At 41.6% G+C, this 26,413-nt stretch overlaps 1 protein-coding gene and 1 pseudogene across 4 annotated transcripts in view; one reads left to right on the forward strand and one right to left on the reverse strand.

The window, feature by feature from the left end:
- GLI3 (GLI family zinc finger 3) overlaps window positions 1-26,413 on the reverse strand; it is a 278,558-nt gene that overhangs the window by 148,887 nt on the left and 103,258 nt on the right. The window lies entirely within an intron of this gene.
- Window positions 2,600-2,950, forward strand: LOC116274527 (annotated as a pseudogene).

Genomic DNA, 26,413 nt, shown 5'->3' on the forward strand with positions numbered 1-26,413 from the left:
TTATCTTAAGCTGTTTTTAAGCTGTTTCCAAAATATTATTTTTAATTAAGGTAGAGCATATACTAACTTTAAATGACAGAGAGAAAAGGAGGGATCGGCAATTAAATGAATAAATAATGGAACTGACACATTTTGTTTCTTTTAGTAAATGGGTTCCTGAAAAGCAACATCAACTTATTCAGTGATTGTTTGCCCCGAGGACAGTAGATACCCAGCGCAAAATGGCTCCCAGCTCTGGTGGGTGGCAAATGAGCCTGTGGTGGCTTGGGAACGACAAGAGTCCAGAACAGCGTGAGCTTTGGAAACCAGTAAAACTCAGATTTGAATCTCACCTCTACCACTAGAGATGCAAACTCTGGAAGGCTATTCATCTTCTGCAAGTCTCAGTCTTCTTCTATAATTATCACCATAGTAGGAAAAGCAGTATTAAAGATTATTAAGGACTTACTACAGGGTTGGCTGAAATAAATAATAAGTAAATAACAACTTGCATAGCCTATCAACCCTTATCCACACTCTTTTGCCAGAAAGTCTCCTGCCAGGAGTGAGACTGGACTGAGGCCGAAAACAAGGGGCAAGGCATACATGCAGAGTGCTGGAACCAGATGTGGGTACCAGCGAACCATAGCACAAGATCTGCTCAGGTGAGGCAAGTTCAGCAGTGTGAGAGAGTTCTCATAGGTGACAAGTTGCAAGGTAGCTCAAGGGGTCCTATCAAGACGTCTGGACGGTGTTGTCGATGAGGAGCTATGGTCTGAGCAGGTAGGTAATCCTGGGAGCATTTCAAGAAGATTAACAAGGCAGCAGCGTGAAGGACAGACTGGAGAACAGAAAGTCTGAAGGCCATTACCATAGTCCAGACATGAACAGCACACCAGGAATAGAATGGAGGCAATGCGCCAACGGCAGGAGAGCAGTCCTGAGGAAGGTAGAAAATGTTTCGAATAGCCAATATCAGGTGCATGAGACACAGCAACAAGAAATAAAGTTCTAGAGCACCTAAGCTTCCCTGAAGCTAAGCACCTTTTCTACCAGCTAGCTCACCCAGCTCTGCTCTTTCCTCCGCTCGCTCTCTTTAGTCCAGGAAAAGGAGCACAGAGACCAGGTGGGATGGCTTAGGTTTGCACAGTCTGTGACATGATCATGAGCATTGCGGGTAAGCTGAAAAACACTAGATGACCCATTGTGGGCGGTGCACCAGTATGGGGAATGTTAAAGCAAGATCCAGAAAGTGGCCACCCTAGCACTTAGCTCCAGGGTGTAAAGCCCTGGACATCCAGGAAACAGGAGCCCGAGAAAAGGAATAAAAGAAAATGGAACCAATAAAGACAGACACAGAGCTTGTGAAGGACAAAAAAATGTGCCAGATGCTGAAGACTCCCACAAACAATGACGGGGGAGATTTTATGCCACTATTCACTGCATGACAGGAATTTCATTTGCAGTCTATGATAATATCATGGACTCTTTCTGGAAACTAACCCTTTTTCTCCAAATGCATTATGCCTCACTGTGCATATCTGGGCCCCAGAAGACTGTGCCCACTGTTATTATAAGCAGGAAGCCAGCCAAGTATCTTCAGTTGTCGAGGAACAAGATTTGGACTCAACTGTTCGGTGACCTACTTAGCTTCATTTGGTTATATGACCACAGAATACAGTTCTACGGTTATGGGAGCAAAAACACAGTTAGATAGAATGAATCAGATCTAGTATTTGATAGCAAAATAGGGTGACTAAAGTGAACAATAACTTATTATATATTTTAAATAATGAAAAGGGTGGAATCAGAATGTTCCTAACACACAAATACTTGAGATGGATACCTCAATTACCCTGATGTGATTATTACATATTGTACGCCTGTAGCAAAACATCACTTGTATTTCATAAATATATATACCTATTATGTACCCATAATAATTAACATTAAATTTTTTTAATTAAATATAATATACTTCTAATCCCAACCAGCATTCTTTCAACTAATAACTATAAGGATGCCTGACATTTACTGAATGTCAGAAGAATCTATGGGCTAGAAACGTGTTCTCCCTATGAAGAAGGTACTGTTACCATCACTGTAGAGGTGCATATCTGGGCACCAGGAGACTGTGGCCACATGAGATCATGCATCCCAGCCTGGCCAAGAGAGAAGAGACATTCAGTTAAAAATAATAATAATAAATAGGGCCGGGTGCAGTGGCTCACATTTGTAATCCCAGCACTTTGGAAGGCTGAGGCAGGCGGATCACCTGAGGTCAGGAGTTCAAGACCAGCCTGGCCAACATAGTGAAATCCCATCTCTACTAAAAATACAAAAATTAGCCGAGCGTGGTGGCAGGAGCCTGTAATCCCAGCTACTCACTCAGGAGGCTGAGGAAGGAGAATTGCTTGAACCTGGAAGGTGGAGGCTGCAGTGAGTCAAGATCATACCACTGCACTCCAGCCTGGGCGACAGAGTGAGACGCTGTCTCAAAAATAAATCAATAAAGCCCAAGGAATGCCAGGGATGACCATATGATGTCTGCATCTCTGGTGAGTAAGACATACAGAAGTGTGGAGCAGTGTGAAGAAGAAGAGGTGAGAACGACCCCCCGACCAACCAAAGCCTGCACACCACCACATCCTATGCCCAGCGCCTATGACCCGCCGCTGTTGCTGCCACCATGCCCAAGAGAAAGGCTGAAGGGGATGCTAAAGGAGATAAAGCCAAGGTGAAGGACGAACCACAGAGAAGATCCGTGAGGTTGTCTGCTAAACCTGCTCCTCCAAAGCCAGAGCCCAAGCCTAAAAAGGCCCCCGAGAAGGTACCCAAAGGGAAAAAGGGAAAAGCTGATGCTCGTAAGGAGGGGAATAACCCTACAGAAAATGGAGTTGCCAATAAAGACCAGGCCCAGAAAGCTGAAGGTGCTGGAGATGCCAAATGAAGTGTCTGCATTTTTGTTAACTGTGTACTTCTGACGACTGTACAGTTTGAAATACTGTTTTTTATCAAGTTTTATAAAAATGCAGAATTTTGTTTTACTTTTTTTTAAGCTATGTTGTTAGCACACAGAACACTTCATTGTTTTTGGAGGACAGGACATATGTGCCTAATAGAATGTCTCTGAAGCTGCACAGAGGTGGGGAAAACACCTTTCCCTTTCCCTTCTAGTTCGGAGAGATTTCCCATTGGCTCCCAGGAGAAGGGATTCCCTGACCTTGACACACACGTCCACCTTGGCATAAAAACCTTGTGGGAGGGAAAAACAAATTGTTTTTATGTCCTCTTCTCCCTTTCCACCTTTCAGCATAGGCTTAACTCCCTTAAAGCCAGACATCTGTTGGGACATGATCCCCAGCCACTGGTTACCAGTATGTCACACAATCTGGACTTTCCAGTGATGGCACTGACACGGCACCCCTCAAAGAGCAAAGGCTCCATTTCTAGATTGTGGATCTTCAGATACATTCTGCCATTTTCATTCCACTTCCTGAAAGTCAGGGTTGGCTTGTGAAAAGTTGTTAAAACAACATGCTAAGTGCAAAATGTCAACTCTAAACTTCCCCTGTTCAGAGCATCAGATGAAGACTTACTGGGTTTTATCACGGCTTTCTGATTATTGGTAGTCCAAAGAAGGGAGTTTGAAAGTTGTTGTATACTGTTAACAACTGTCTGCCCATGTCCTGCCTGAAATACTGTGATTGCTTACGGAAAGTATCTTTAATAAAGCTAGGTACAGTTTGGCTTGGGAAAAAAAATACAGAAGTGCTTTTTTAATAGCAGGTGTGTGTGAAGGATTCAATTGGTTATTAGGGTAAAGAGGCTTAAGAAAAGGAAACGTGTCCTTCAGTCACTGCTAAGTGACACATCCGCACTGTGCTATGAAGTCCCAAGAACCCTAAGGTCACATGGTCCCTTGCCAGAACACACCTGTATTAACCCTTCCAGAAATCTACTGGTGTAGGCGTGTATGTGTGTGTAGGTCAGGGAGATAGTTTTTTGTTTCGTTTTTTTACTGAGACGGAATCTTGCTGTGTCACCCAGGCTGGAGTGCAGTGGCACGATCTCAGCTCACTGCAACCTCCGTCTCCCAGGTTCAAGTGATTCTCCTGCCTCAGCCTCCTGAGTAAGTGGGACTACAGGCATGCACCGCCATGCTTGGCTAATTTTTGTATTTTTAGTAGAGAGGGGTTTCACCATGTTAGCCAGGATGGTCTCAAACTCCTGACCTCAGGCAATCCGCCTGCCTCAGCCTCTCAAAATGTTGAGATTACAGGCTTGAGCCACCGCACCAGGCTGGGAAAGGCATACTTTTAAAAATAATAGAGCATTTGCAATAATGAAGAAATAAGAAGAGAGAAAGGGGAAAAGGGGGGTAGGAGACAAAAATATAAACCCTTTTCCTGTGTTGGCCCCAAATAATTTTCCTGCCTTTTTTTTTTTCTTTTTTTTTTGAGATGGAGTCTCACTCTGTCTCCCAAGCTGGAGCCCAGTGGCACGATCTCGGTTCACTGCAACTTCCACGTCTCAGGTTCAAGCCACTCTCCTGCCTCAGCCTCCCAAGTAGCTGGGACTACAGGCGCCTCGCCACCATGTTCGGCTAGTTTTTATATTTTGAGTAGAGACAGGGTTTCGCCATATGGGCCAGGCTGGTCTCGAACTCCTGACCTCAAGTGACCCGCCCACCTCGGCCTCCCAAAATGCTGGTATTACAGGTGTGAGCCACCGTGCCCAGCCCATTTTCCTCCATTTTGGGAAACTTCAAATTACCCCAGATTTTCATTTCTCTGAATGGAAGCCAGTGTAATTCATCTCTTCCACCAAGCTCCTGATAGTTCAGGTGACGTGGATGCTACATTAACTCTGTCAGGCCCCTGGGCTGCTATTAAGTTCCCCGTAACACCAAGGTCCTACACCCAGTTCCCTACAAGTAAGCGTTTTTGCCTCCCAAAGGGCCAAACCTGCACACAGCAGGGACACAGGGGGGCAGTTAGTTGCTTGGGAAAGAGAAACAAAATTTCTTTTGAGAGTGAGGTTATTTTAAGGTGGTCACAGGTATGCATAGTCAGTTTTATGCTCTCCGTGATTTCTTATCCCCTCTGAGAGTGGGAAGGAGTTGGCATAGAGATTTTTATTTTCATGGCACATTATATAATTTGGGGTTGGTGGCAAGTGCTAACAACTGTCATACTACCCACGGCTATATTAAAAATAAGACCAAAATAGAGATTGTTGTGGGCTGTCTTGGGTTTTCCCTCAAAAGTCCTGAGGAAGAAAGTACCTCAAATGAACAGGGAGGGCATCATGAGCTCACAGAACAGCCTGGGCAGCACCAAGACCGGCACAGAAACCCTTTCCAAGCAACAGCGTGGAAATACCAACAAACCCTTTTCAAGAGGCATACATTTCTGCAAGACCTGTCTTGACAGAAGCTACCAGGTCCCAAACATGTCACATGTATGAAAAATTCAAATTCAAACGCGGAGAAGAGTAGTTTCATGGGACCCGCCTTCAGGTACAGCTCCCCTATTTAAGCGCTCAGTTAAAAACCTTTGGAGTTTGAACAGCAGCACACGAGCTGATGTGGTTTAATTCATGCGACGAAATGTGGGTGCTGGGTAAAATTCACCCAGGAAATAGAGGGGAGAAGCAGGATGCTCAACCCATAAACAACACTTATCCTAAGAAATTCTGGCCCTTTGAATCTGGGTGAATAAACTAAATAAACTGAAAAGCTTCATTAATACCCAGAGGATCAGGTCCAAGTTTTAGATCTGCAAAAAGAAAAAAATAAAATAAAAGAATTAAAGCTTTCCATCCCCTTTCTAAATATATGGGGATCTGTTTTCAACGCATTCATAAAATCTATCCATTTGTTTTTATTATATGAACAACTTAAAACTTGCCAGACAGATCACCTCTGATGCGGGAGAGCACAGCATCAGTTACAGGACTTGGCCAAAGCATTCTCCAAATCATATTAGGTTTGCCTCAGTTACAGAGGTCATCTTGCTGTATGTTTTCAGGAATATTAACACAAAATACATCCAAACACTAATAGAATCCATAAACACAGACAGCTAAAGTTCCACCACTTCTAACATGCTCATAATTTAGTAAGAGGTAAGTCCGTGGTCTCATAAGACCAAGGGTGTCCTTTTCAAGATCCTTCCCTCTCAGCTACTTAGGGCAATTCTCAGAAGTCTGCAAAGTTATCTACGTTCTCCCTTTACCAATGTTTAGCCATACACAGATATCATTTGCGAACTAAACAGTGTCTTTCCTCCAGGGACAGGCCCAAGGCTACAACATGCTGGTGCACACTTTAAATTATAGGTAAATGTTCAACTTACACCAGAATTCCCTATTTTGTGGAAGTCCCAGTTCTTTAAACTAATTCTAATTTTTGGTGTTGGCATTCAAAAATTACTCTGCCAAGGAATATATGATGCTGAGATTTCACTCAATAGATTGGTCAGAAGGACGGAGGGAAGAGAGAGAAGAAAAGCAAGCAGCAGGGGAAAGAGAAGGAAATGATACCAGCAAAAAGGCCAGGGCTCTGGGTTCATGGATGCCTTTCTGAGCAATGTTTTCATTAGCACCACCTAGGTGCACCCTTATATGGCTCCAGTCCTCTATTTATAAGGCTGTCACCTGTCTGACAGGTAGTTTTACATGTTGCAGTACCAAGGACCAGATGCCTTTTAGGAACAGTTTTGAGAATGACAAGTCACTTAAACACTCATTGCCATGACTTAGTTTTAAGAAAAATGACCAACAACTGAGCATTCCTAATGGGGAAGCTTTTCTCTCTGATGGGTGTGATTCTGAGTCAATGAAATGGGTGCAGAAGAAAAGACATTGGGAACTCCAGCTTTAAAAGAGACCAGGACTCGTTACTGAAAATAGTTTTGACTTGTTAGATGCCTGCTTTTGCTGGGGAATGGAACAAATGATGTTTCAGGCAGGAGCTGCCAGGTCACATGAACCTCCTTCTAGCAAAGTGTATGATCTCAGAGGCCACACATGTTCATTTACAGTAGAGTTTAGATTAAAATGATAAATGTCGATCTGGTGTACATTTAAATGCCATTTTGAAAAAAAAACCCAGCTAGGGGCTTTCCCGCCCCACATACCACTGCGGATTCCATGGTCAGGGAGATGCTGGCCCTTGAGTAGCTGCCACTGTCTCCATGGAAGAACGACACCATAGTTAATTAAACGTCCACTCTGACGGTAAAGTTCATTATCTAACACTGCAAGTGCAGTTATCAGAATATTCTTGATGGGCCAGAGCTGTCTGAAGGCCCTGTCAAACACGTAACAGAGGAAAAGATAAGATGAATTTGCCTTTCATACAGGGACTTTTTTTCTAATGGAGGCTCAAAATACCAACCTCAGATTTGCAAATATTTAAAGCTTAATCATCTTAATGAAATATAATCAAGGGCTTTTTCACCTTTCCATTATTTTTTAGTTTCTTAATGTGTATGTTAGGTCCCAAATAGTTTCCATTGATGGCAGGGTTGAGTTCAGAGTCCTAACTCTGGACTATGCAGTTTTTATTTCCTTTCTCACTGAATTCTTCACAGCAGGTCTGAGAAGACAGTACACTTATTCTCAATTTTCAGGTGACGGACATAAAGTTTAGAGAAAATGAAGAGCTAGAAAGTGGCAGGGTCATGACTCAAAACGGGCCTTCGAATCACACCAAGTCTAACGCACACCAGCTAGAGACCCCTGAATCTTGACACTACACCACTTCAGCTGCACCCAGGGGGCCCAGTGGTCTTCTGATTTCCAAGTTTAAGTTCTCACCAGCTTCACTTGCTCATTTGACACAGTAAGCACAGAATGACAGGCTGCCACCACTGTTTAAGAGTTCCTAATGTACGTAGGATAGATATGGGTCAAAACCCACCAGATTGCTGTTTTGAAATAGAAACAACAAACTCAGCATCCTGAAACCCAAAACTCCGAAGGGAAGAACACCATTTGTGTGACCCTTTCACAGTTCAGCAAGGCTCCTTCAACCACTCTCTCATATAAGCCTCTCATGGCCTTGGAGGCAGGCAGGGCTATAGGAGGCAGGCAGGGCTGGCAGGAGCTTCCCTCACCTACAAGTGACAAGGCTCAGCCAAGGGAAGGAGGGACAGGACACAGAACACCAACGAGGGAAGCCGAGGCCTCTGACTCCCGCGCTGTATTCTTTCATTCCAACTTCTATTAGAAAAAAGGATCTTGTCAATGAATATGTCCTATGTCTACATTTCCATGTAAGCAAAGCAAGAAAACCAAAAAGAACATGTGAGGAAAGAAATTTTCAGTGTTTTTCTTAGACTGGTTTTTGATTCACATGGGGAATCACAGAGTTTCTGTGGGGCCCAGGGGGCTATAGTTTCTTTTCGCTCTTAACCATCCCAAACCATCCTTGCCAGCACCCTTAATTGTCCTGCTACACTAAGAATGTAAAGCTGTCAAATTCAGGCCAGAATGACGTGACCAAGACAGACCATTATGTACACTCTCTTCCTAAAGTAAGTGCTTGGGTTTGGGAGGTTCTTACCCTCGGGGCAGTAAGGCTTGGGAGTACCTGCTAGTTATATCAGCTGGGTCCCTTCCCTGCATTAAAGAGCAGAAGTACCTCAAGCAGAACAGATAGAGAACTGACACAACTTAAAATATCCCCAGATTTCCTATAGAAAAATACAGTCACTTTTCTAAAAATGCCATAAGGGTGACGGTTTGGCAGGAGCATCTCTTAGCAATCAGCAGAAATCTACTAAATCCCTCCTAAAAGGTCCATTCTAAACAACATTCCGCAGCGACAAAGGGGCCTGACTTTGATTTCTGAATAATTTGACTAGGAGCATGGAAAGTTGCAACAACATTAAGTGCAATAACTTTCTACCCCCTTTTTGGTTCCCAATGTGAAGTTTGCTGAAATAAAACTTGACAGCACAAAGCTCCCGGGGATGTGTTCCAGATGAATTGAGTCATCCACACAAACTCACAGACACACGCACACATGCCCTGGACCCTCGCATTTACAGAGGGAGTGGTTTCCATCTGTATTTGACAACCCGGTGCCATGGGTCTCGAGGCTGAGGGCTGCTTATGGATGCAACTTTAAATTTAATTTGGGGGGGATGCTAATTGTGTGGAGTGGTAGGAAAATGCTGGCGACATTTTGACTTTAGCAGCCCCACTGCCCTGATTAAAAAATATCAGCTTTCCATCTGCAAGACATTTCTAAGGTGGACACCTTACAAATTGTTAAGGTGCAATTTGTGCACAGTTAGTTCTTTGTTTAATCGAGAAATCTGCCCGAACTCTGATTGGGCTGATTTCCCTAAGGCCGGGAGTGAAGGTTATTTCCTTATGCCTTTTGGGAGCAGCAATCTCTCTAATACGTTTCTGAATTATTCCAGCTTGTGCCGAGGCTGAACAGGAGAACAAAGCCCTGGTTCCACAGCAGAAAGACTAACTGAACTCCCAGCTGGGAAGGTTTAGGCAGAGATTTATAAGTACAAACACTGAAGAAATTTGCAAGTAATTGCATGTATTTGCTTTTCGTTGTGGGATGCAGTAAACCAGTATTTATTAAAATACATCGGCAAGGTACTGTTTATTACCCCCTCTCCTTGATGTCTTGTAGAGGGGAATAAAGTGCTTGGCTCTTTTCATTTCTTTAAATTAAGGGGCCAAAACAGCATTTCAAGGAATATAAGGAAGAAGCTGAAATTAGACATATACTCTGAATGGCTATTGCCTCTTACTTAAGTTGGAATTGGTGCATGAACATGGCTCTAGATCTGCTGTTCTGATTTAATCTTGTAAAGCTTAACTTTTTTTCTACTTTCATAGGTTTCCATGAATCCATTATTTGGGGACCAACAATTACCATTTTCTCCTACAGAACTGCTGTTATTATTCTTGGATTGCAGCCTGCAAAACTGAGTGATAAATAGGCACATGTTCACGGGATACAAAATAACAGGCTCAGGCCGGGTGTGGTGGCTCACGCCTGTAATTCCAGCACTTTGGGAGGCGGAGGCAGACGGATCACGAGGTCAGGAGTTCGAGACCAACCTGGCCACCATGGAGAAACCCCGTCTCTACTAAAAATACAAAAATTAGCTGGGCGTGGTGGTGCACACTTGTAATCCCAGCTACTCGGGAGGCTGAGGCAAAAGAATTACTTGAACCCAGGAGGCGGAGGTTGCAGTCAGCCGAGATCATGCCATTGCACTCCAGCCTGGGTGACAGTGAGATTCCGTCTCAATAAAAAAAAAAAATTAAAAAAAAATAAAAAAAAAATAATAAATAACAGGCTGAGAAAGTTACAGCTTAATAAGAGAGTGACTTAAACAAACTACCACCAAAAAGAGATACTACGTTCACTGGCTGCTGCATCTAAATTCCTGTGCCATCAGCTACTTTGGGTTTTAATTTGCCAATGAGTAAAGGTCAGAAGAAACCAGACAGATGACTCTCCTTCCCTCTTCAACTTGGATCACAGCTCCCCACCTGCCTCAGTGTCCCCCTTTTAATGACAGACCCAAATTGTTCTACCTAATACTCCTTAACACAGTGGTCTCAAACTGTAGCTGCATCAGCTTTGCCTAAAGAGCTCGTTAACACAGATTGCTGGGTCTCAGCCCGAGAGTTTCTGATTCAGTAAGACAGAGAAGGCACACAAGAAGTACCATTTCTAATAAGTTCCCTGGGGATGCAGATGCTGCGTGTCCTGGGACCACACTTTGATAAATGCTGGTCTAGAAGGCAAATGGGCAAAAGTTTGGTTCAGCGAAGGTAAGCGGTAGCTACTGTGCCCGCCCCCAAAATAGCAAATAACAGAAATGAAATACCAATGTATGTTATTTTAGTCAACAAATGTTAATTGCCACCTGCTTAAATATATGCCTGACAACATTATCTCCATGTAGAATTCCCAAGCTCCTGCCCTCTCTTCCACACTGGTCTTTGCCTACTTTTCCTTCCATCTGATGTCCCTTAAGAATCTGGATGTGTGACCCAAGCTGGGGAGCGACAGCTTCCAGTTTGCATGTTTGCTCTTCTTAGAACTGCAGGATCCTCAGGTCCCCATTTTCTCTTCCTCCATCAGCAGTGCACCCACCTAAGCAGTAGGCACCCATTGAATACCAGCTGCTATTGTTTTAAAATGACAATCAGAATAAAATCAGAGAGCAGTAACAGAAACTAGTGTGTGCTTCTCTGCTCCTCAGCACAGCAACTCTGGTTATCTTAAGTTCAGTGTTGGTAATTAATAAGCCCCAGATCATAAAATTAAAAGGTACCAAGTAGCCACAGGTGGAAGGTTTTCTGAGACTGGCAGCAGAGATGGCAGCCGATCCCCTCTCCCCTTGGCTTGAGGGCCAGTACCTCCCATGCTTCTGCACCTGTATCTTTAAAACAGAGAACATGCTACCATGTTACCTCCCAATGTCTATGACATGAAGACAAATGAATTAGAGACCCTAGAGGAATATTAAAATGAAAAACGCTACTTGATAAAAATAAGCCAGACCAGGAAATCAGATAGCATGCATATATATATATATATATATATTATATATTATATATATTTTATAGGAAAAGGAAAAGTCCTGGCTTTTACACAGCTTTTCCAGTTATAAAAGCCTCACCTCCTGATCACATAAAATCAGATTTTCTATGATTTTTATTAGAGAAGAACCATGAGGTCTGTATGTATAATCACAAATTGGCCAGAAGTGATAACTGCTGGAACAGAAAACAAGATTGTTCTGTGCCTCAGGTATTCAAACTTCAATCACTTAAGAGAGAGAAGAGTTTCATACCAATACGGACTCTCATGACCAAGTGCACATAGGATGTCAATGTCTGGATCCAGATGCTCGACCCTTACACAAGCATCTGAAGCAGCTACTTGGTGTCCGGAAGGAAGCTGAGGGGTTAAGTGACTTACACAAGACAAGTCAGCCAGCGAAGGGCTGAGACTAGAATCCTGTCCTTTCTAATTCCAAAATCACATCTGATTTTCCTCCAAGAAACCAAGTCACCAGCACCTATCTTTTCTTTACTAAAAGCATGCGTAAGTCAAGTATATTCTAAAAGATAATCACCTATTAAAACTGAATAAGGAAAACCAGCTATAGTAACCCCCTCTGTACCAAATGCTGAATCAGGAAAGACACCGAATTTTTGATAATCAGATTTTCCTAGAGCCTGAACAGGGTGAAAAATTCTTGAAGGTGTAATATTTTTACTAGAACACGCAAGGGTGTTTTTAGACCTTACAATCAAAATGTCCAAAAGGATAAATTTGGATATTAATTACAAAACTTGTACTACCTCAAACTTTTATTACATTCTACACCTCTACTGTTTTCTTGTGGTTATCACAAGTGCTAACAAAACATTAGCATTCATATCAAGTAAAATCAACTGGCAAGTCCATTATTGACATTTATTTTAAATGTGTATGTCTGAAGTATGTGTTACTCATCCCTTAAATTAACATCTTCCACCTTGATGGGACAATTGGACAGACCAGGCCAACACTTTTTTCACGAGTAATTAATAACTCTATTTTCACAATTTCTGGAGAGAGAATTACACTCAACCAACATTTCCACATCCTGAATCTGCTAATCTCAGCAATAAAACCTTCCTTTAAAACACATGCAGGGTCTTGACCAAAGAGTAATGATAGAAAACTAATTCATAAACTTGGTGGTTTTTCTAGCAAATGACAGCAGTTTCATATTTAGTAAAGTCTATATTTTTGTTGACTGTACACACCAAAATACATATGCATTAAAATGCAGACAAGGGTGTATATATTTCTATTTCCTAAAAGGAAATTCAGAGATACAAAAACATAATTATACAAATTATCCTTAGTTCTTGTTGTTAATTCAGTTTAGGCACAACCCCTGAGAAATAAATAAAAATTCTCCATAGCATGAAATAACTGGTATTCAATCTTCTTTACTTATTGGGGATACTAAATTGTACTAAATTGTACTAAAAGTACTAAATTGATGTCATCATAAATATTCAATTTCATTTTTAAGTAATTACAAAAAGTAAAGTGTAATTCAAAGAATGGTCTGATGTGCCACAACCAGCCATGCAAATGCACAGGATCTTTTTAAGATGGAAAATGTAAGTGCTTACCAACTGGGAACTTGAAGAAATTGAGACTGACATCTGACCTTTAAAAGCAGTGGTTCTCACACTTTATTGTTTAAAAACTTGTTAAAAACACAGAACCTAAGATCCAGTTCTCAGAAATTCTGACTCAAGAGTCTGGCACGAAGCCAAGATGCTACATGGTCACACCAAGATCCACAAGGTTGGTTCTGTTACTACAGTAAAGAGTCACCTTCAGAGGCAGGGTGCCTGATGCCCACCAAGTCATCATTCCGCTTTGTTCGACTCTCCCATGGCAGCTGCCTCTCCTCACTGTCTTGTCTTGCCTTCCATTATTTACTCACTCATGGGTGGAGAGGAGTTACCCTTAAAATAGACCATCTCAAAAGGTGATTTTCCTTTTGATAACTGACTGTCAATCAATGTAAACACACAACAAAACAATCCCTTGCAGAAGTTTAAAAGCCAAACACATTCTTATCTCTAGAATGTCAGGTGGCCTATATGACTATATCTTTTTCCCTCACTAAATTGACTGCAGCAGCTTAGCTTGCTTCTGTTGTTATTTTAAAGATTATTTCAAATTTGGAAAGAGTCTGACCTGCAGAAAATGTGGCCGACACTTACTGTGGGACTGTGTACCAGTTTTGGTACTCGTTTTAATTCTCAGTGCTCCTCTTCCTAGAGAACCAAACCAACACCAGAGAGGCTAAGCAAAGGCAGTCAGTTGGATGTGAATTACCTTTTGGTCGCTGACAACAGAAAGTTACCCTGAACCACCGACCAAGGGATGGAAAGCCTCCGTATCCCATTAGTAATTCTCAGAATCATCTCTGTTCCCAGCCAAGTATGGAAAGCCAAGTATAGTATCATGGAACCAAATTCAAATGCTGGTCTCAAAGTTCCCGACTTGCTTGCCTTCAAGTGCCCCTTGAGGGATTTTAAATGACAGTGAAAAGGTTTGTTCAACTAAAAATTCAAAGTGTCGGGACAAAGTTTATTTCTGAGACTCAAGAGATGGTTTTTGCTTTAGTTATTGATGTTGCCATTGTTGTTGTTGTGTGTGTGTAACAAGTCAGAAATAAAATCTGCCACTTGTCTTTTCCTAAATGATGGTATTTAAAATAGCAAGTCTAAGAAAATCTAGCAGTTTGGTTTGCTCGCTCAAAGAATATATTTTTAACATGAAGTGTTCCAAGTAGTTGCAAGTTATCCTGATAGATATTTTATAAAGGCAATGGGTCAAAAGAACTCAACAATCCCTTCTAGAGCCAAGCTACAGCAGATTTTCTTTTGAAAAAGGGACAGAGTTGACAGAGAAAAGAGTGAGGAAGTGGAAGCTGACAATTTAGTGCTAATGGTATTGTTCGCACAAAAGCAAAAACACAACAACAGCCAGGAAAGGGTGCCGCATGCTTACAGTCCTCACTCCAACAAGTATTTTTAAGTATCAACAACTTGGAGAGGAAAGGGGAAAAATAGGTTGCCGTGGTGCCTTGTACAGGTGGCGCCAAGGTCCCTGGCTGGGCCCTTGGACAAAATCATCTCATGTAAACCTTAAAGAGGATTAATCCTCAAGGAGCACTGTAATGAGACCTTAAAAGGCTGAACAACAGCAGCAGACCACGGAGGAAGGCAGTCGTCTGCTCCCCCAAGTCTTGCTAGCAGAGTTACATCAAAGCAAACGGGCAGCAGATAGCAGGCTTCCACGGCAATCCCTTATCTCGGCTCCAGCGGACGCCGCTACTGTGATTGTCTTGAACTGCCACCTGTCCCAGGCATCTTTGAAGGCAACGCTAAGCCTCTGATGGATCTGACCTCCTTGAGCTGAGATCCTTTTATGTCTTTCTTCATTTTCTGCCCTGCGACATTCTTCCCCTGCCATGCACACGACATGAAACAAAGGGAGTTCTCACTCCTGACTCACTGTCCCCAGCCATTTGAGAGCAAAGAAAAACAATGTTTAGGATTATACTCTGCCCGTAATACGGAGCTGTCCTCAGGAGACAAGCCTCTTATTTTTGAGGGTATAACTATAGACAGCATTTACGTGCAAGCGCTTTACAATGGGGTTCGATGGAGCTGGGCGCCAAGATAGGAAAGCTGCATGTCTGAGATAACTCAAAAACACAAGGAATGATCATACAAAAACTCGATTAATAACCACATGTTTTCACAGGAGGAATACAAATACAAATACTGAAATATTAAAACATACTTACAAAATCACTGCACATTGGGGCTTGAAAAAATAGCAGCACACAAATGTCCTTAAACCTGGTCAACTTAAAAGGAATTTTTAAAAAATGATGAGAGAGAAAAATATTTAAAACACACATATACTGGCAGGTGAGAAAAGTTTGAAACCTGAATGGTAAAATAGTTCTCTCTGAGGCCTAAGAGACTAGAGGTATCTGGCTTTTCCAAATCATACCAGGAGAAAGAGTAGTGCCTGTGTTTCTCTGAAAAGTTCTGACATTTGAGGGGAAGGAAAACTGCTGTGGTCAAATTCATTCAACACAAGACTTCTCAACATCCTCTTATTCTGTCACACAAGTCTGTCTGCACACATTGCTTTAATAACGCTCACCTATGTGACTGTTTCTCGTATGACTGAAATTGTAACACACCTCAGCAAGTGATCTAGAATGGTATGACTTTAATATTTTGCCTCATTTCACTAAAGATTTCAGGCAGCATACAAGAATTCACCAGGTAGAAAATGCCAACTAAAGAAAAATCTGATCAGAGAACAGTTTAGATGATCAAGACCTAAAGAAAGTTAAGAGAGAATATGCAGGCCACAATCCAATAGAGTTGGAATAGCCGAGCAGCAACTTTAAATCTGAGTTTCCTGGTAGGCAATGAGTAAAGGAAACCAAAATCAGCTATATGATATATCCTGCAGGAAGTCACATAACCACCTTATATCATGGTCTTGTGTTTTATCTGCACAGTATTTAAAATTTTCAGAAAAGTATACACCTCACTTGACACAGATCAGCAATCCTATAGCTACCATAACAACATTCTTCTAGTCTGGGCTTTGGTCTGGGTTCCAAAATCCACTTCTTAGAAGAGGGTCAGCCTAAAGGGCTGGGAAGCTGTGGCCTTCTTGTTTCTGGGTTACGGGGCTGTCTCCAGCCCAAAAGAGTGAGGCTCCCACAGAAACACCCAATGACGAGCGTCAGTCCAGAGCCAGCCCCTGAACCATCTACACTTTCCACTCCCACACTCAGGATGGCCTCCTCAACTCTGGGGCTATTCCAGCTCTTTCAGTTTGGATTTTTTTAGCTTTCAATTTTTCACCAGCTTTCAACCACACGGTCTTGTCCTCTGATTGACAGGCTATCTTCTCACTTCTGACATGGCTCTTGATTGCAGGCACTCCTTCTGGTAACAAGCCTTTTTAACTTCGGCCAGAGAGGCCTGGCAGTAAGTGGACCTCAGAGCTGATCCCAGGCTTGCAGTAGACAAACTGCCTCGTGCTCTTCTGTCCAAGCTGGGATAAAGATGTTTCTCTCTGACACTATAGCCCATTACACATTTTTCAGAGATGCATGATCTTAAAAAGAAACACACTGACATGTACTTCATGTGAGGTGGGCAGCATGTATCTGAAGCTCATAAATCTACCCACTTCCCTCTTCTCAATGAGATCTGACTTGCAAAACTGTTTGCAGACTGTGGTGCCTTTTAAACAGCACACATGCATCCCCAGGATTCACTACGCCCATTTCCTAGACAGGGCCAGTTTCTATGATGGAATAGCCTATTTCAATACAGTGCCAACTTAAAATCTTTAAACTCCAGTAGTGTTTGGGACAGACTGAAAATAACTTTTCCAATTTTAAAGCAACCTAAGTTTTATAGTGTATTTTTATTTCTCCAAGTTCATGATTTTTAAACAATGTAGTAGGCATTAAAATGAACCATGTTAAGAAACAAATGTAGGGCCTGGCACAGTGGCTGTCGCCTGTAATCCCAGCACTTTGGGAGGCCAAGACAGCGGATGGCTTGAGCTCAGGGGTTAGAGACCAGCCTGGGCAACATGGCAAAACCCCATCTCTATAAAAAATACAAAATTATTAGCCAGGTGTGGTGGTGCATGCCTGTGGTCCCAACTACTCAGGAGGCTGAGGCAGGAGGATTGCTTGAGCCCAGGAACTGGGAGGCAAAAGTTGTAGTGAGCCATGATCATGCCACCATACTCCAGCCTGGGCGATAGAGCAAGACCCTGACTCAAAAAAAAAAAAAAAAAAAGAAAAAGAAAGAAAGAAAGAAAAGAAAAAAAGAAGGAAACAAATTTAAAACAGGGTGCCAATCAAGTATCTTCAAATAGACTTAATATGCAATAAAAAATCAAAGAAAACATACATATATAGGAATATATAGGAAGATGTTAGGAGAAAAATTTACCTGAGTAGCCAGTCTGTAATAAGGGAGCACTCAATTTAAGATGCATTTTGACAAGATCACTCACTTTAATTGTCTGCTATGGTATTAGCCAGAATTCAATTATTTGATTTACACTTCTATCAACCTATCATATATTTCTATTGAATACTACCAGTTGGATATTGTTGTTACTGTTTTTAATCCATTTGGTTAAAAAAAAATAAACAAAGTGACATTTTTGTCAGGAAATGAAAGACTAGCTCTTCCAGTAGCAAGAAGTAAGATTTTCAAAAGACTTTTTGGCTTTTGGATCATTGTTTTTGGGAAGCTGCCTCTTTAATCTTTGTAAGTAATTCTGTAAAATATGATACATGCCTAGTTTTTATCTAGGGAGAAGTTTAGAATTAAATTCATTTATTTTCAGGCTTCTCAAATTTGTAAAATCATAAAGAGAAGAAAATATATCTTAAAAACTAAAAGTAAGAAAGTTACAAAGAAGGATTCAGCAGCATCAGAAGAGATCTTAAATGTGCAAAAGGAAAAACAGTCAGTCAGACAGCCCATGAGCCCCCCTTGGTATGTCAGTAATTTTTTTTAGGGCGAGAACCAAGGCATTGGAGATGTGAGGGTAAGAATGGAACTCAATGGGTTTTAACAAGTTATCTCACTTAATTCCTGTTATTACCCTGTGCGGCTGCCATTTCCAATCCCATTTTAGAGATGAGGAAGCCAGTCCAATATCTAAGAGCTTGCTCAAGGTCACACTGCCAGAAGGTGGCAGAGGCGGGCCTGGGTCCTCAGTTTAACTGACACTACTGCAGTGTAGCAGAAATGCAACATATTTAATCTATCATTTCCAGTTCAAGATAGCAGGCTGGGCAAACATATTTCTCGCCTGTCCCTCTAAAGACCTCTGTGAAATGAAAAAATGGAAGTAAGTGTTGTAGTAATGATAAAATAACACTACCAAAGAATAAAATGTACCAAGCCCTTACTCTGTGCTAGGCACTTCTAAGAGCTTTATTTATATTAAGTAATTCAGTCCTCAAAATGAATCTACGAGGTCAGAGCTACTCCCGGCCCCATTGTATAGAAGAGAAAATGGAGGCTCAGAAAGGCTAAGTAATTTGCCCATAATCACATTGTTAGAAGTGGCAGAATCAGAATTTGAACTGAGGCAGTCTGGGTCTATAGCTGAAACTCTTAACACAGTCAATGAAATACATAAAATTAAGAAAAAAGTTTCAACCCATTTCTGCAAGATGCAAAGTGGGTAAGACTGGAATTATAGGTGGATATGGCACATAGAGAAGCAGCAGCCTGAAATATTCTTTAAGAGGGCAAAGAAACAGGTGGCAGCTGGTTCACCTAAGTAGCCCTGGACCGGGCCAGGCGTGGTGGCTCACGCCTGTAATCCCAGCACTTTGGGAGGCCAAGACGGGAGGATCACATGGTCAGGAGTTTAAAACCAGTCTGATCAAGATGGTGAAACCCCGTCTCTACTAAAAATACAAAAAAATTAGCCAGGCATGGTGGTGGGCGCCTGTAATCCCAGTCACTCAAGAAGCTGAGGCAGAGAATTGCTTGAACCTGGGAGGCGGAGGTTGCAGTGAGCCGAGATCGCACCACTGCACTCCAGCCTGGACAACAGAGTGAGACTTGTCTCAAAAAAAGAAAAGAAGCCCTGGGCTGGGCAGATCTTAACAGGACACACCCGTGACAGTCAGATGGCCTGTCTCCTGCCCACAGCACACAAGCACAGGTAGCTGGCATTTCCCCAGGTAAAAATGTTATGATTCTCCTTCAAAAAATAGAATGAATTGTCCTGGGAAAGCAAAACTTCAGCGTGGATTTTGAAGCCCTGTTTCCACCCACGTCTATCATGCAAATGCACTCACCACAAGAGTCATACCAGCTCTTACTTCTAGCGTTGGTCCCAGCAAGTTGGTTTGACACCCTTATTGGTACCCAAGCCAAACTGGTTCTTACAGCTCCCCAGAATCAAGCCTCTTCATTCTGGCATGTGGAGAAGCTCCACCCTATTTCCCTAAAGGAAATCTTGCCAACAGATACATGTGGTCCGGATGCTCCATCCAACCGTCCATCCACCCATCCATCCATCCATCCATCCATCCATCCATCCATCCAAGTTTCCATATGCCGAGCAGAACAACGCTAGGCCAGCCATCCTTCTCCATGGTTTTGGGGAATGACACCCAAGGATCACTAGGCTTATGAGCAGACAAAAGGACAGGAATGAGGATGACCAATATCAACAAGAAAAACTAACCTTGGAAGAATCATTTAGAAGGTTTTAGAAAGCATTAAATACAAAAGGCAAGAGCAAGATGTTAAGAAGAAGTTTCAATAAAAGATTTTTTAAAGTTCTTAGAAATTAAGATTATGACTGCAAAAAGTTAAATATCATGTAGAGCAATGAAAAATGAAGTTAAGGAAATTTTCCAGAACCAAAAGCAAAGACATAGAGGATATCAGAGTAAAGAAAAGAGACACACAGAAGTAACCTAGGAGGTCTAACAGTCAACTATGCAGAATCTTGGGAAGAAAGAACAGAGAAAACACAGCAGATAAAATTATTAAAGACATAATAAAAATCATCCATAGTGATAAAGAATGCATCTTCAGATTCAAATGGTCCACAAAGGGATGGGCAGAATTAAGAAAAATAAAAATTAAATTAAAACACTTACATCTAGGTACATACTTTCAAACCATTAAGGATAAAAAGATACCAAAAGTTTCCTGAAAGGAAACAAATAAGCCATCTACAAAGGAATACAAATCAAAGAGACATCAGACTTCTCATCTGCAAATTTGGATGGTAATAGAAAATGTAGTGATGCCTTAAAGGATCTTAAAGTTAGAATTCTAACTACACCATCAGGAAAGAGCAAGGGCAGACTAAAGAGAATTTCACAGATGCAAAGACTCAGAAATTCTGCCTCCACTGTTGTTGGGAAGGTACTTGATGTATTCCAATAAAATAAAGGAATAAATTAGGAATGGCAAAGTTGAAGTCGTAAGACCTAGGAAACAGTGGTTCTAATCCAGAAGATCACAAAGGGATGTCTGGAGATTCCTGGCTCAGATTTCTCAGGAGAATGAAGTGGCCAGGAAAGAAGGGGGCTTTCCCTTAAGTGCAAAAGATATGGTTGGGAGGTTGGGGAGTGAGGGAATGTAAGACTATTGTAAAGACAGATAATAGGGAAAAAACTAAATCAACTACCAAAAAGCAATATGATAGGTAGGAAAGCAATTAAAGAGTAAGTGTAGATAAAGCACTTGTTCTTAATGCTAGACGCATCGTCGTTGGGTGATTTAAGAATTTAGAACACTGGGCTAACAGAGAAGGTTAGGTATGATCTTAACATTCTACCGGTTCAACACAGAGAATTTCCACAACCTTAATGCTGTAGATGCTTTCTAGGTCTTCAACTTTAAAAACTAATCTGTGGACAAAAACATAGCAGATATGGTTATGATAGTAAGACCCCCACAAACATATTAACAACCTTGATACTATTATAGAAAAGCTGGGCTCCAGAAGATGGATGTGGATGGCAGAGGGGACCTAATTTCCTACTCATTTTGCTATGAAAAGCTGATGAGGAAACAAAAGAGAAGCTTACAACACTCTTTAAAGTTATACAAGTACCCAATAGACAAGTAATAATATAATACCAACATTGAAAGAAGAGGGCACAGTATTAAAAATTAAAGATTAACTTTCTTGTTGCAAAGTCAATATATTGCATAAGAAATATCTAGAGTTGATATGTCAGGATATAAAAATATAAGCACGTTCTGGAGTTGTAATGATTGTTTACCAAAAGAACGAAAACAAAAACAGTGACAATTGCCCCTGGGATTAGGGTTGGAGAAGGAAGGATGGACCACTCTGGCCTTCCATTCCATGGTCTTCAGGGCTTCATTTATTAAAATGAGCATGTGTTAACTTATACATGACAATTGTCAGAAAACATGGTAAAAAATGTTAAATTATAAAGAGAGCTTCAAGGTTTTTTTCTTGCTGAATCTTTCCTAGAAAAACAACAAACTAATATTGCAATAATCAAATAGTCATGGCATATAGAAAAAAAAGTTTGGCTTTTTCAAATCCATTTCAAGGAGAGAACTTTGCTTCTACCTGGCTCGGCATTCCAATTTTGGAATATTACTCTGAGGAAGAATTCTAGTAACATCTCTTTATAACTTCTCAGTGAATTACAGGTTTACAGTCTTATAAGTTTCATTCAATTCTGGGATCCTCAGAAAATTAGCCCCAATTGTTCAACCAAATCTGACACCACTGATCAGAAATGAGCCAACATGAGCAGGTTGATTTTGTACAGCATTTAGCAGAGCATCATCTTACGAAACATTAAACTGAGACTGGAAAAAAGACCCTAAAGGCACTTAAACATAAAATGAGCTCTAAAAAAAACACGATCTTCACCTACCACCCTATCAATAATCATTTGCTGCAAATCTTTGCACATCACCATATGCCATTGTTACTAACACCACAATCCTCTGCACCAAAACCCTCTCCTACAATTTCAGAACACCAAAAGACCTTTCATATGAATTCCTAAATGCTTTTTTAGAAATTAACTTTGAAGAATGGAATTTGTTTAATAAAAGTAAACCTTACACAAAAACATTCTCTCATACCATCAGCTTACTTAAGTGAAAACAAACTTATGACTCCTTAGAACAACTCTGTTTCTACTTGGGCTCTTGGCAAAACTCGGTTGGCATTCAAATGAAGCAAGGAACTCTGAAATAAACTGGTATTTTACCTTGTTCTCAGATATCATTAGCTAAATGAGGACAAGTCAATGATAGAACACACTCAAGCATTGGTGTTGCTGATGCCTCCAAGTTCATTTACTTCCAAAACCCAGACAGTGCAGCCTGCGGAGCTCCTCAGCCAGTCAGAATCCAGGCCTCACTCCTAATTGCACTGAGTTCCCTCCACACACTAAGATCAGGAAATTCACAGGACAGAAGGGCTGACACTACATCGTCACCCCACTGGATCCTGACTCGTCTCAGGAGAGGGGCCAATCACAGCTTTCCTATCAAGCTCTGTATAACAGAGTTTCTAATTAGAATCTTAATACTCTGAATAGAAAGCAGCAGAAAAAAAAAAAAAAAGAAAAAACTATGCCTTAGAGTCTTGCTCACCTGGTGGCTCATTATGAAAGAGACACTTCAGAAAATCTGAAGATTAATAGCAGGAGTGTGGCATCAAAGGAACAAGGCTGCACCGTTACCAAAAGGAAAAAAAAAATTAAGAATATCCTAGCTGGGCGCCGTGGCTCCTGACTATAATCCCAGCACTTTGGGAGGCCCAGGAGGGCAGATCACCTGAGGTCAGGAGTTCGAGACCAGCCTGAACAATACAGTGAAACGCTGTATCTACCATAAATACAAAAATTAGCCGGGTGTGGTGGAGCGTGCCTGTAATCTCATTTACTTGGGAGGCTGAGGTAGAAGAACTGGTTGAACTTGGGAGGTGGAGATTGATTGTGCCACTGCACTCCAGCCTGGGCAACAGAGCGAGACTCAGTCTCAAAAAAAAAAAAAAAAAAAAAAAAATCTATTGGCATACATTTCCAAAAAGAAACTCTAAGGTGGGTCTCAAAACTCTTTCGTCATGGCACTGGGGTAGGTAGTCCCAGGGATAACATCTCTAGTAGGCTATTTCACACATAGTCCAGCAGCCTGACGGCTGTGCTCCCAGACATAAGAACACATGGTCACCAACATGAAATATTAACTTCAAATAACTATGCATGAGAAGGACTCATGTATGAAAAACATCTAGTGCTAATGACCAAAAACTGAACAATTCATGTCCTAGAATCAGTTCCTTGTTACTATAAACCATGAGAAGACATAAACCATGAGAAGACATACAGGAAAGGAAAAGGGCATTTTCCGTAGCCGCTATGGTAAACAAAACATGCCAAATGCAATTTTTAACTAACCTAGATCAGAGGACAAGTCCACAAAAACCCAGAAAATTTATTACTTATGAGCTTATTAGATTTTGGAGACAGAAACTATATGCTAAATTAGGCATGCTATGGGCTCTCAGGTTTGATAAATCAGGTATGAGGCAGAATGAAATCAACACTGACAAAGACTAGCCGTGCACCACCCTCAGAATATGACAGCGTGTGCCAACATCACTGAAGGGCCCTGAAAGGTCATTAGACAATAAACTATGTGCTTGGCTGAAATATTAGCAAGGGTCAGGATGAGCTCACGTGAAATTTTCCCCCGAACAAAACTCTGAAATTCAGAGGAGCATTTCAGATTGCAGTTCACAACTCCTCATAAATTAATGAAAGTCAGGCATTAAACTTAATAACAGCTGGAACGGATCAAGCAGAAAGAAAACGCAGCATCGGCATATGTGTTATGTGAATTTCAGAGTCCATAAATTTGATATTTGGAAGGAAGAAGGGAAATGTTAATTAGCAGAATTTCATAGTGGATTTAAATTTGCCATGGAGTCAAAGCTCTATTGTAAAAACCCCCTTGGAATCTGAGATCACCGTCACCAGATCTAGGTCCTGCCTTTCATCTTGCTATTTTACACTTGTTGATATGCAACTTAATTGTTTCATGTGCTGTTTCTTATTTTCTTTCCCCAAATTATAAAATCTAGAGCACTAAGGTCATACCTTTTATTCTACTGTGTGTGGAGCTCAATTAATGTTTGGGAACCAATTTTTAAAAAATCTAAAAATTCATCCCTCTGTCTTCTCTAAAAGTCTTGTAACAATCTTTCATGATCTTTAAACTACTCTAGCTAGCCATATCTCAGAGGATTATAGTCACTCTTAAAAGTCTCAGTGTCGCCTTTTCTTACTTTCCTGATGTAGCAAGACAGCACTGTCACAATATGTATCTTTATTACACAGAACAGATATATCTCAGGTCAAATCAAGTCTCCTGAAACATTACTTTATACAGATCCAGGCAGGTATCTCATATTTGTCTTTAAAGCAAGTATCAGTCCTACTTGTAGGTCTCAGAGACAGGAAGGGATCCCAGTGGTCTTCTTGCTGTTTTCACAGATTTTCTATTCAGAGCTCTCTGTGTCAGTAGCGGCCTTCCTTAGCATGTATTTCTTTAAGTTATTGGTTGAGAATTTCCATGTCTGTCTTTAGCCTGCACGGGCCCTGCTATCTATACTCAGTCCTTTTCATCTTTTCTCATAAATCATTCCTCTAACCTCTTCGTCATGCTTAAGATTCTTTTAGTTTATCTGAGACACCAAAGTCAGGAGACATGAACTGTCCATATTAGTGGGACTGTTGGATACCAAGATGCCTTTGTGCAAAAAAAGGTGTTTTCTCTCTCTCTCACTTTTTTTTCTCTCTCTCCCCCTGCCACACGAAAACATGAAGTATATTTATAAACAAAGGGGACGCTCTTCCCACCACCTCCTTCCCTGGGTGGGGCAGGGTGGTTTGCTGCCCTTTGCAGAGCCACATATAGAGACAGTTAAGGATCTTACAGTGGACTCTGTATGGCTGGTAGAGCTGGTCCCCAAAAATGCCTAGGTAGGGTCAGATATTCTCTTGTATTATCTGTTGACATGTGAAAGCTCCGGTTATTATACAAGCTGTTCTTGAGAACTGAGATTTCACGTAATGAATTGAGATCTTTGATCCAAAGAGACAGCCCATGTTCCAAAAGCCACTGCACCATCAAAAGAAGCAGATGTGGGGGCAACTGGAACATGGTAAGGAGGACAACGTTTTACAAGACAGCTAGAAAAGGAATGCACGTAGGGCCTCCCTTTCTCAGTCCCAAAACCGAGGTCTGGAGTCCAGACTCAAACCAGCACCATGAGCAGGCTGTATAATCTCCATAATTACAATTCAAGTGCTGAATGAGTTTGTGTGAAAACTAAAGGAGATCATGTAATGAGGTCCTCAGCCCAGTGCTTGGCACATGGGAAATATCTCACATATGGCCTGTGGTGGTGATTACTACTGTGTCCCAACTCTCACATCCTCCAGAACATGGGGGCACAGAGAGGACCACAGGTTTCCCCATTTAAACTTCTAGGTAAGGTAATGTTAAGTTCTTTGCAAAATATCAGTTAACAAAACAAGAAGAAACGTCTCATTCTCCCCTACAACACAACACCTGGAGCACAGGCAGGGCAGAGGTAGCAAGGACCAGTTCCTGCCTCTCTGACACTGGATGCATCAGAACAAAGCCTGGAAACTGAAGTGGCAGTCGGCTTGCCTTCCCTGATTCTACACACCTGTACTCCAAGCCCTTGCCCATCAAAACTGGCAATGCCATCACCTGGGTTCCAGGACATCGTTTCCAAGCACTCCCCAACTGGGCTGATCCCAAACCACTGCCAACCTAGCCACGCTCTTGCACTGGTCTGGACTATCATTTTGAAATCTCATCCATTATGGGACATGGGAGAAGAATCTGAGTTCTGCAGCCAACAAACCAGGTTCAAACCTCGGTCCAGTCACTTCCGAACCATGTGAAAATAGACAACTTACTTAGGTTTACTGGGCCTCAGTTTCCTCATATGTCAAAGGGGAAAGTCATGACAACTGCTCATAAGGTTGTTTTGTAGGGATTTAGTGACTTCAAGAGCAAAGTCCATGGCATAACACTGTGGTGCAGACTGAGAGCTCAATTTCTACTGGCTATCATTTCAGCAGGGATCATTTCCCACCGCGGTCACTGCAACAGCAGCCTGCTAAGTCACCTCCCTGATTCCACATTCCACACCTTCACAAGAGTCACTGCACACCAGCCAGAGTGACAGTCCTAAAACAAAAATCAAATCACA

This window comes from Papio anubis, chromosome 4 (genome assembly GCF_008728515.1).
Source record: "Papio anubis isolate 15944 chromosome 4, Panubis1.0, whole genome shotgun sequence".
NCBI classification, from domain to species: Eukaryota; Metazoa; Chordata; class Mammalia; order Primates; family Cercopithecidae; genus Papio; species Papio anubis.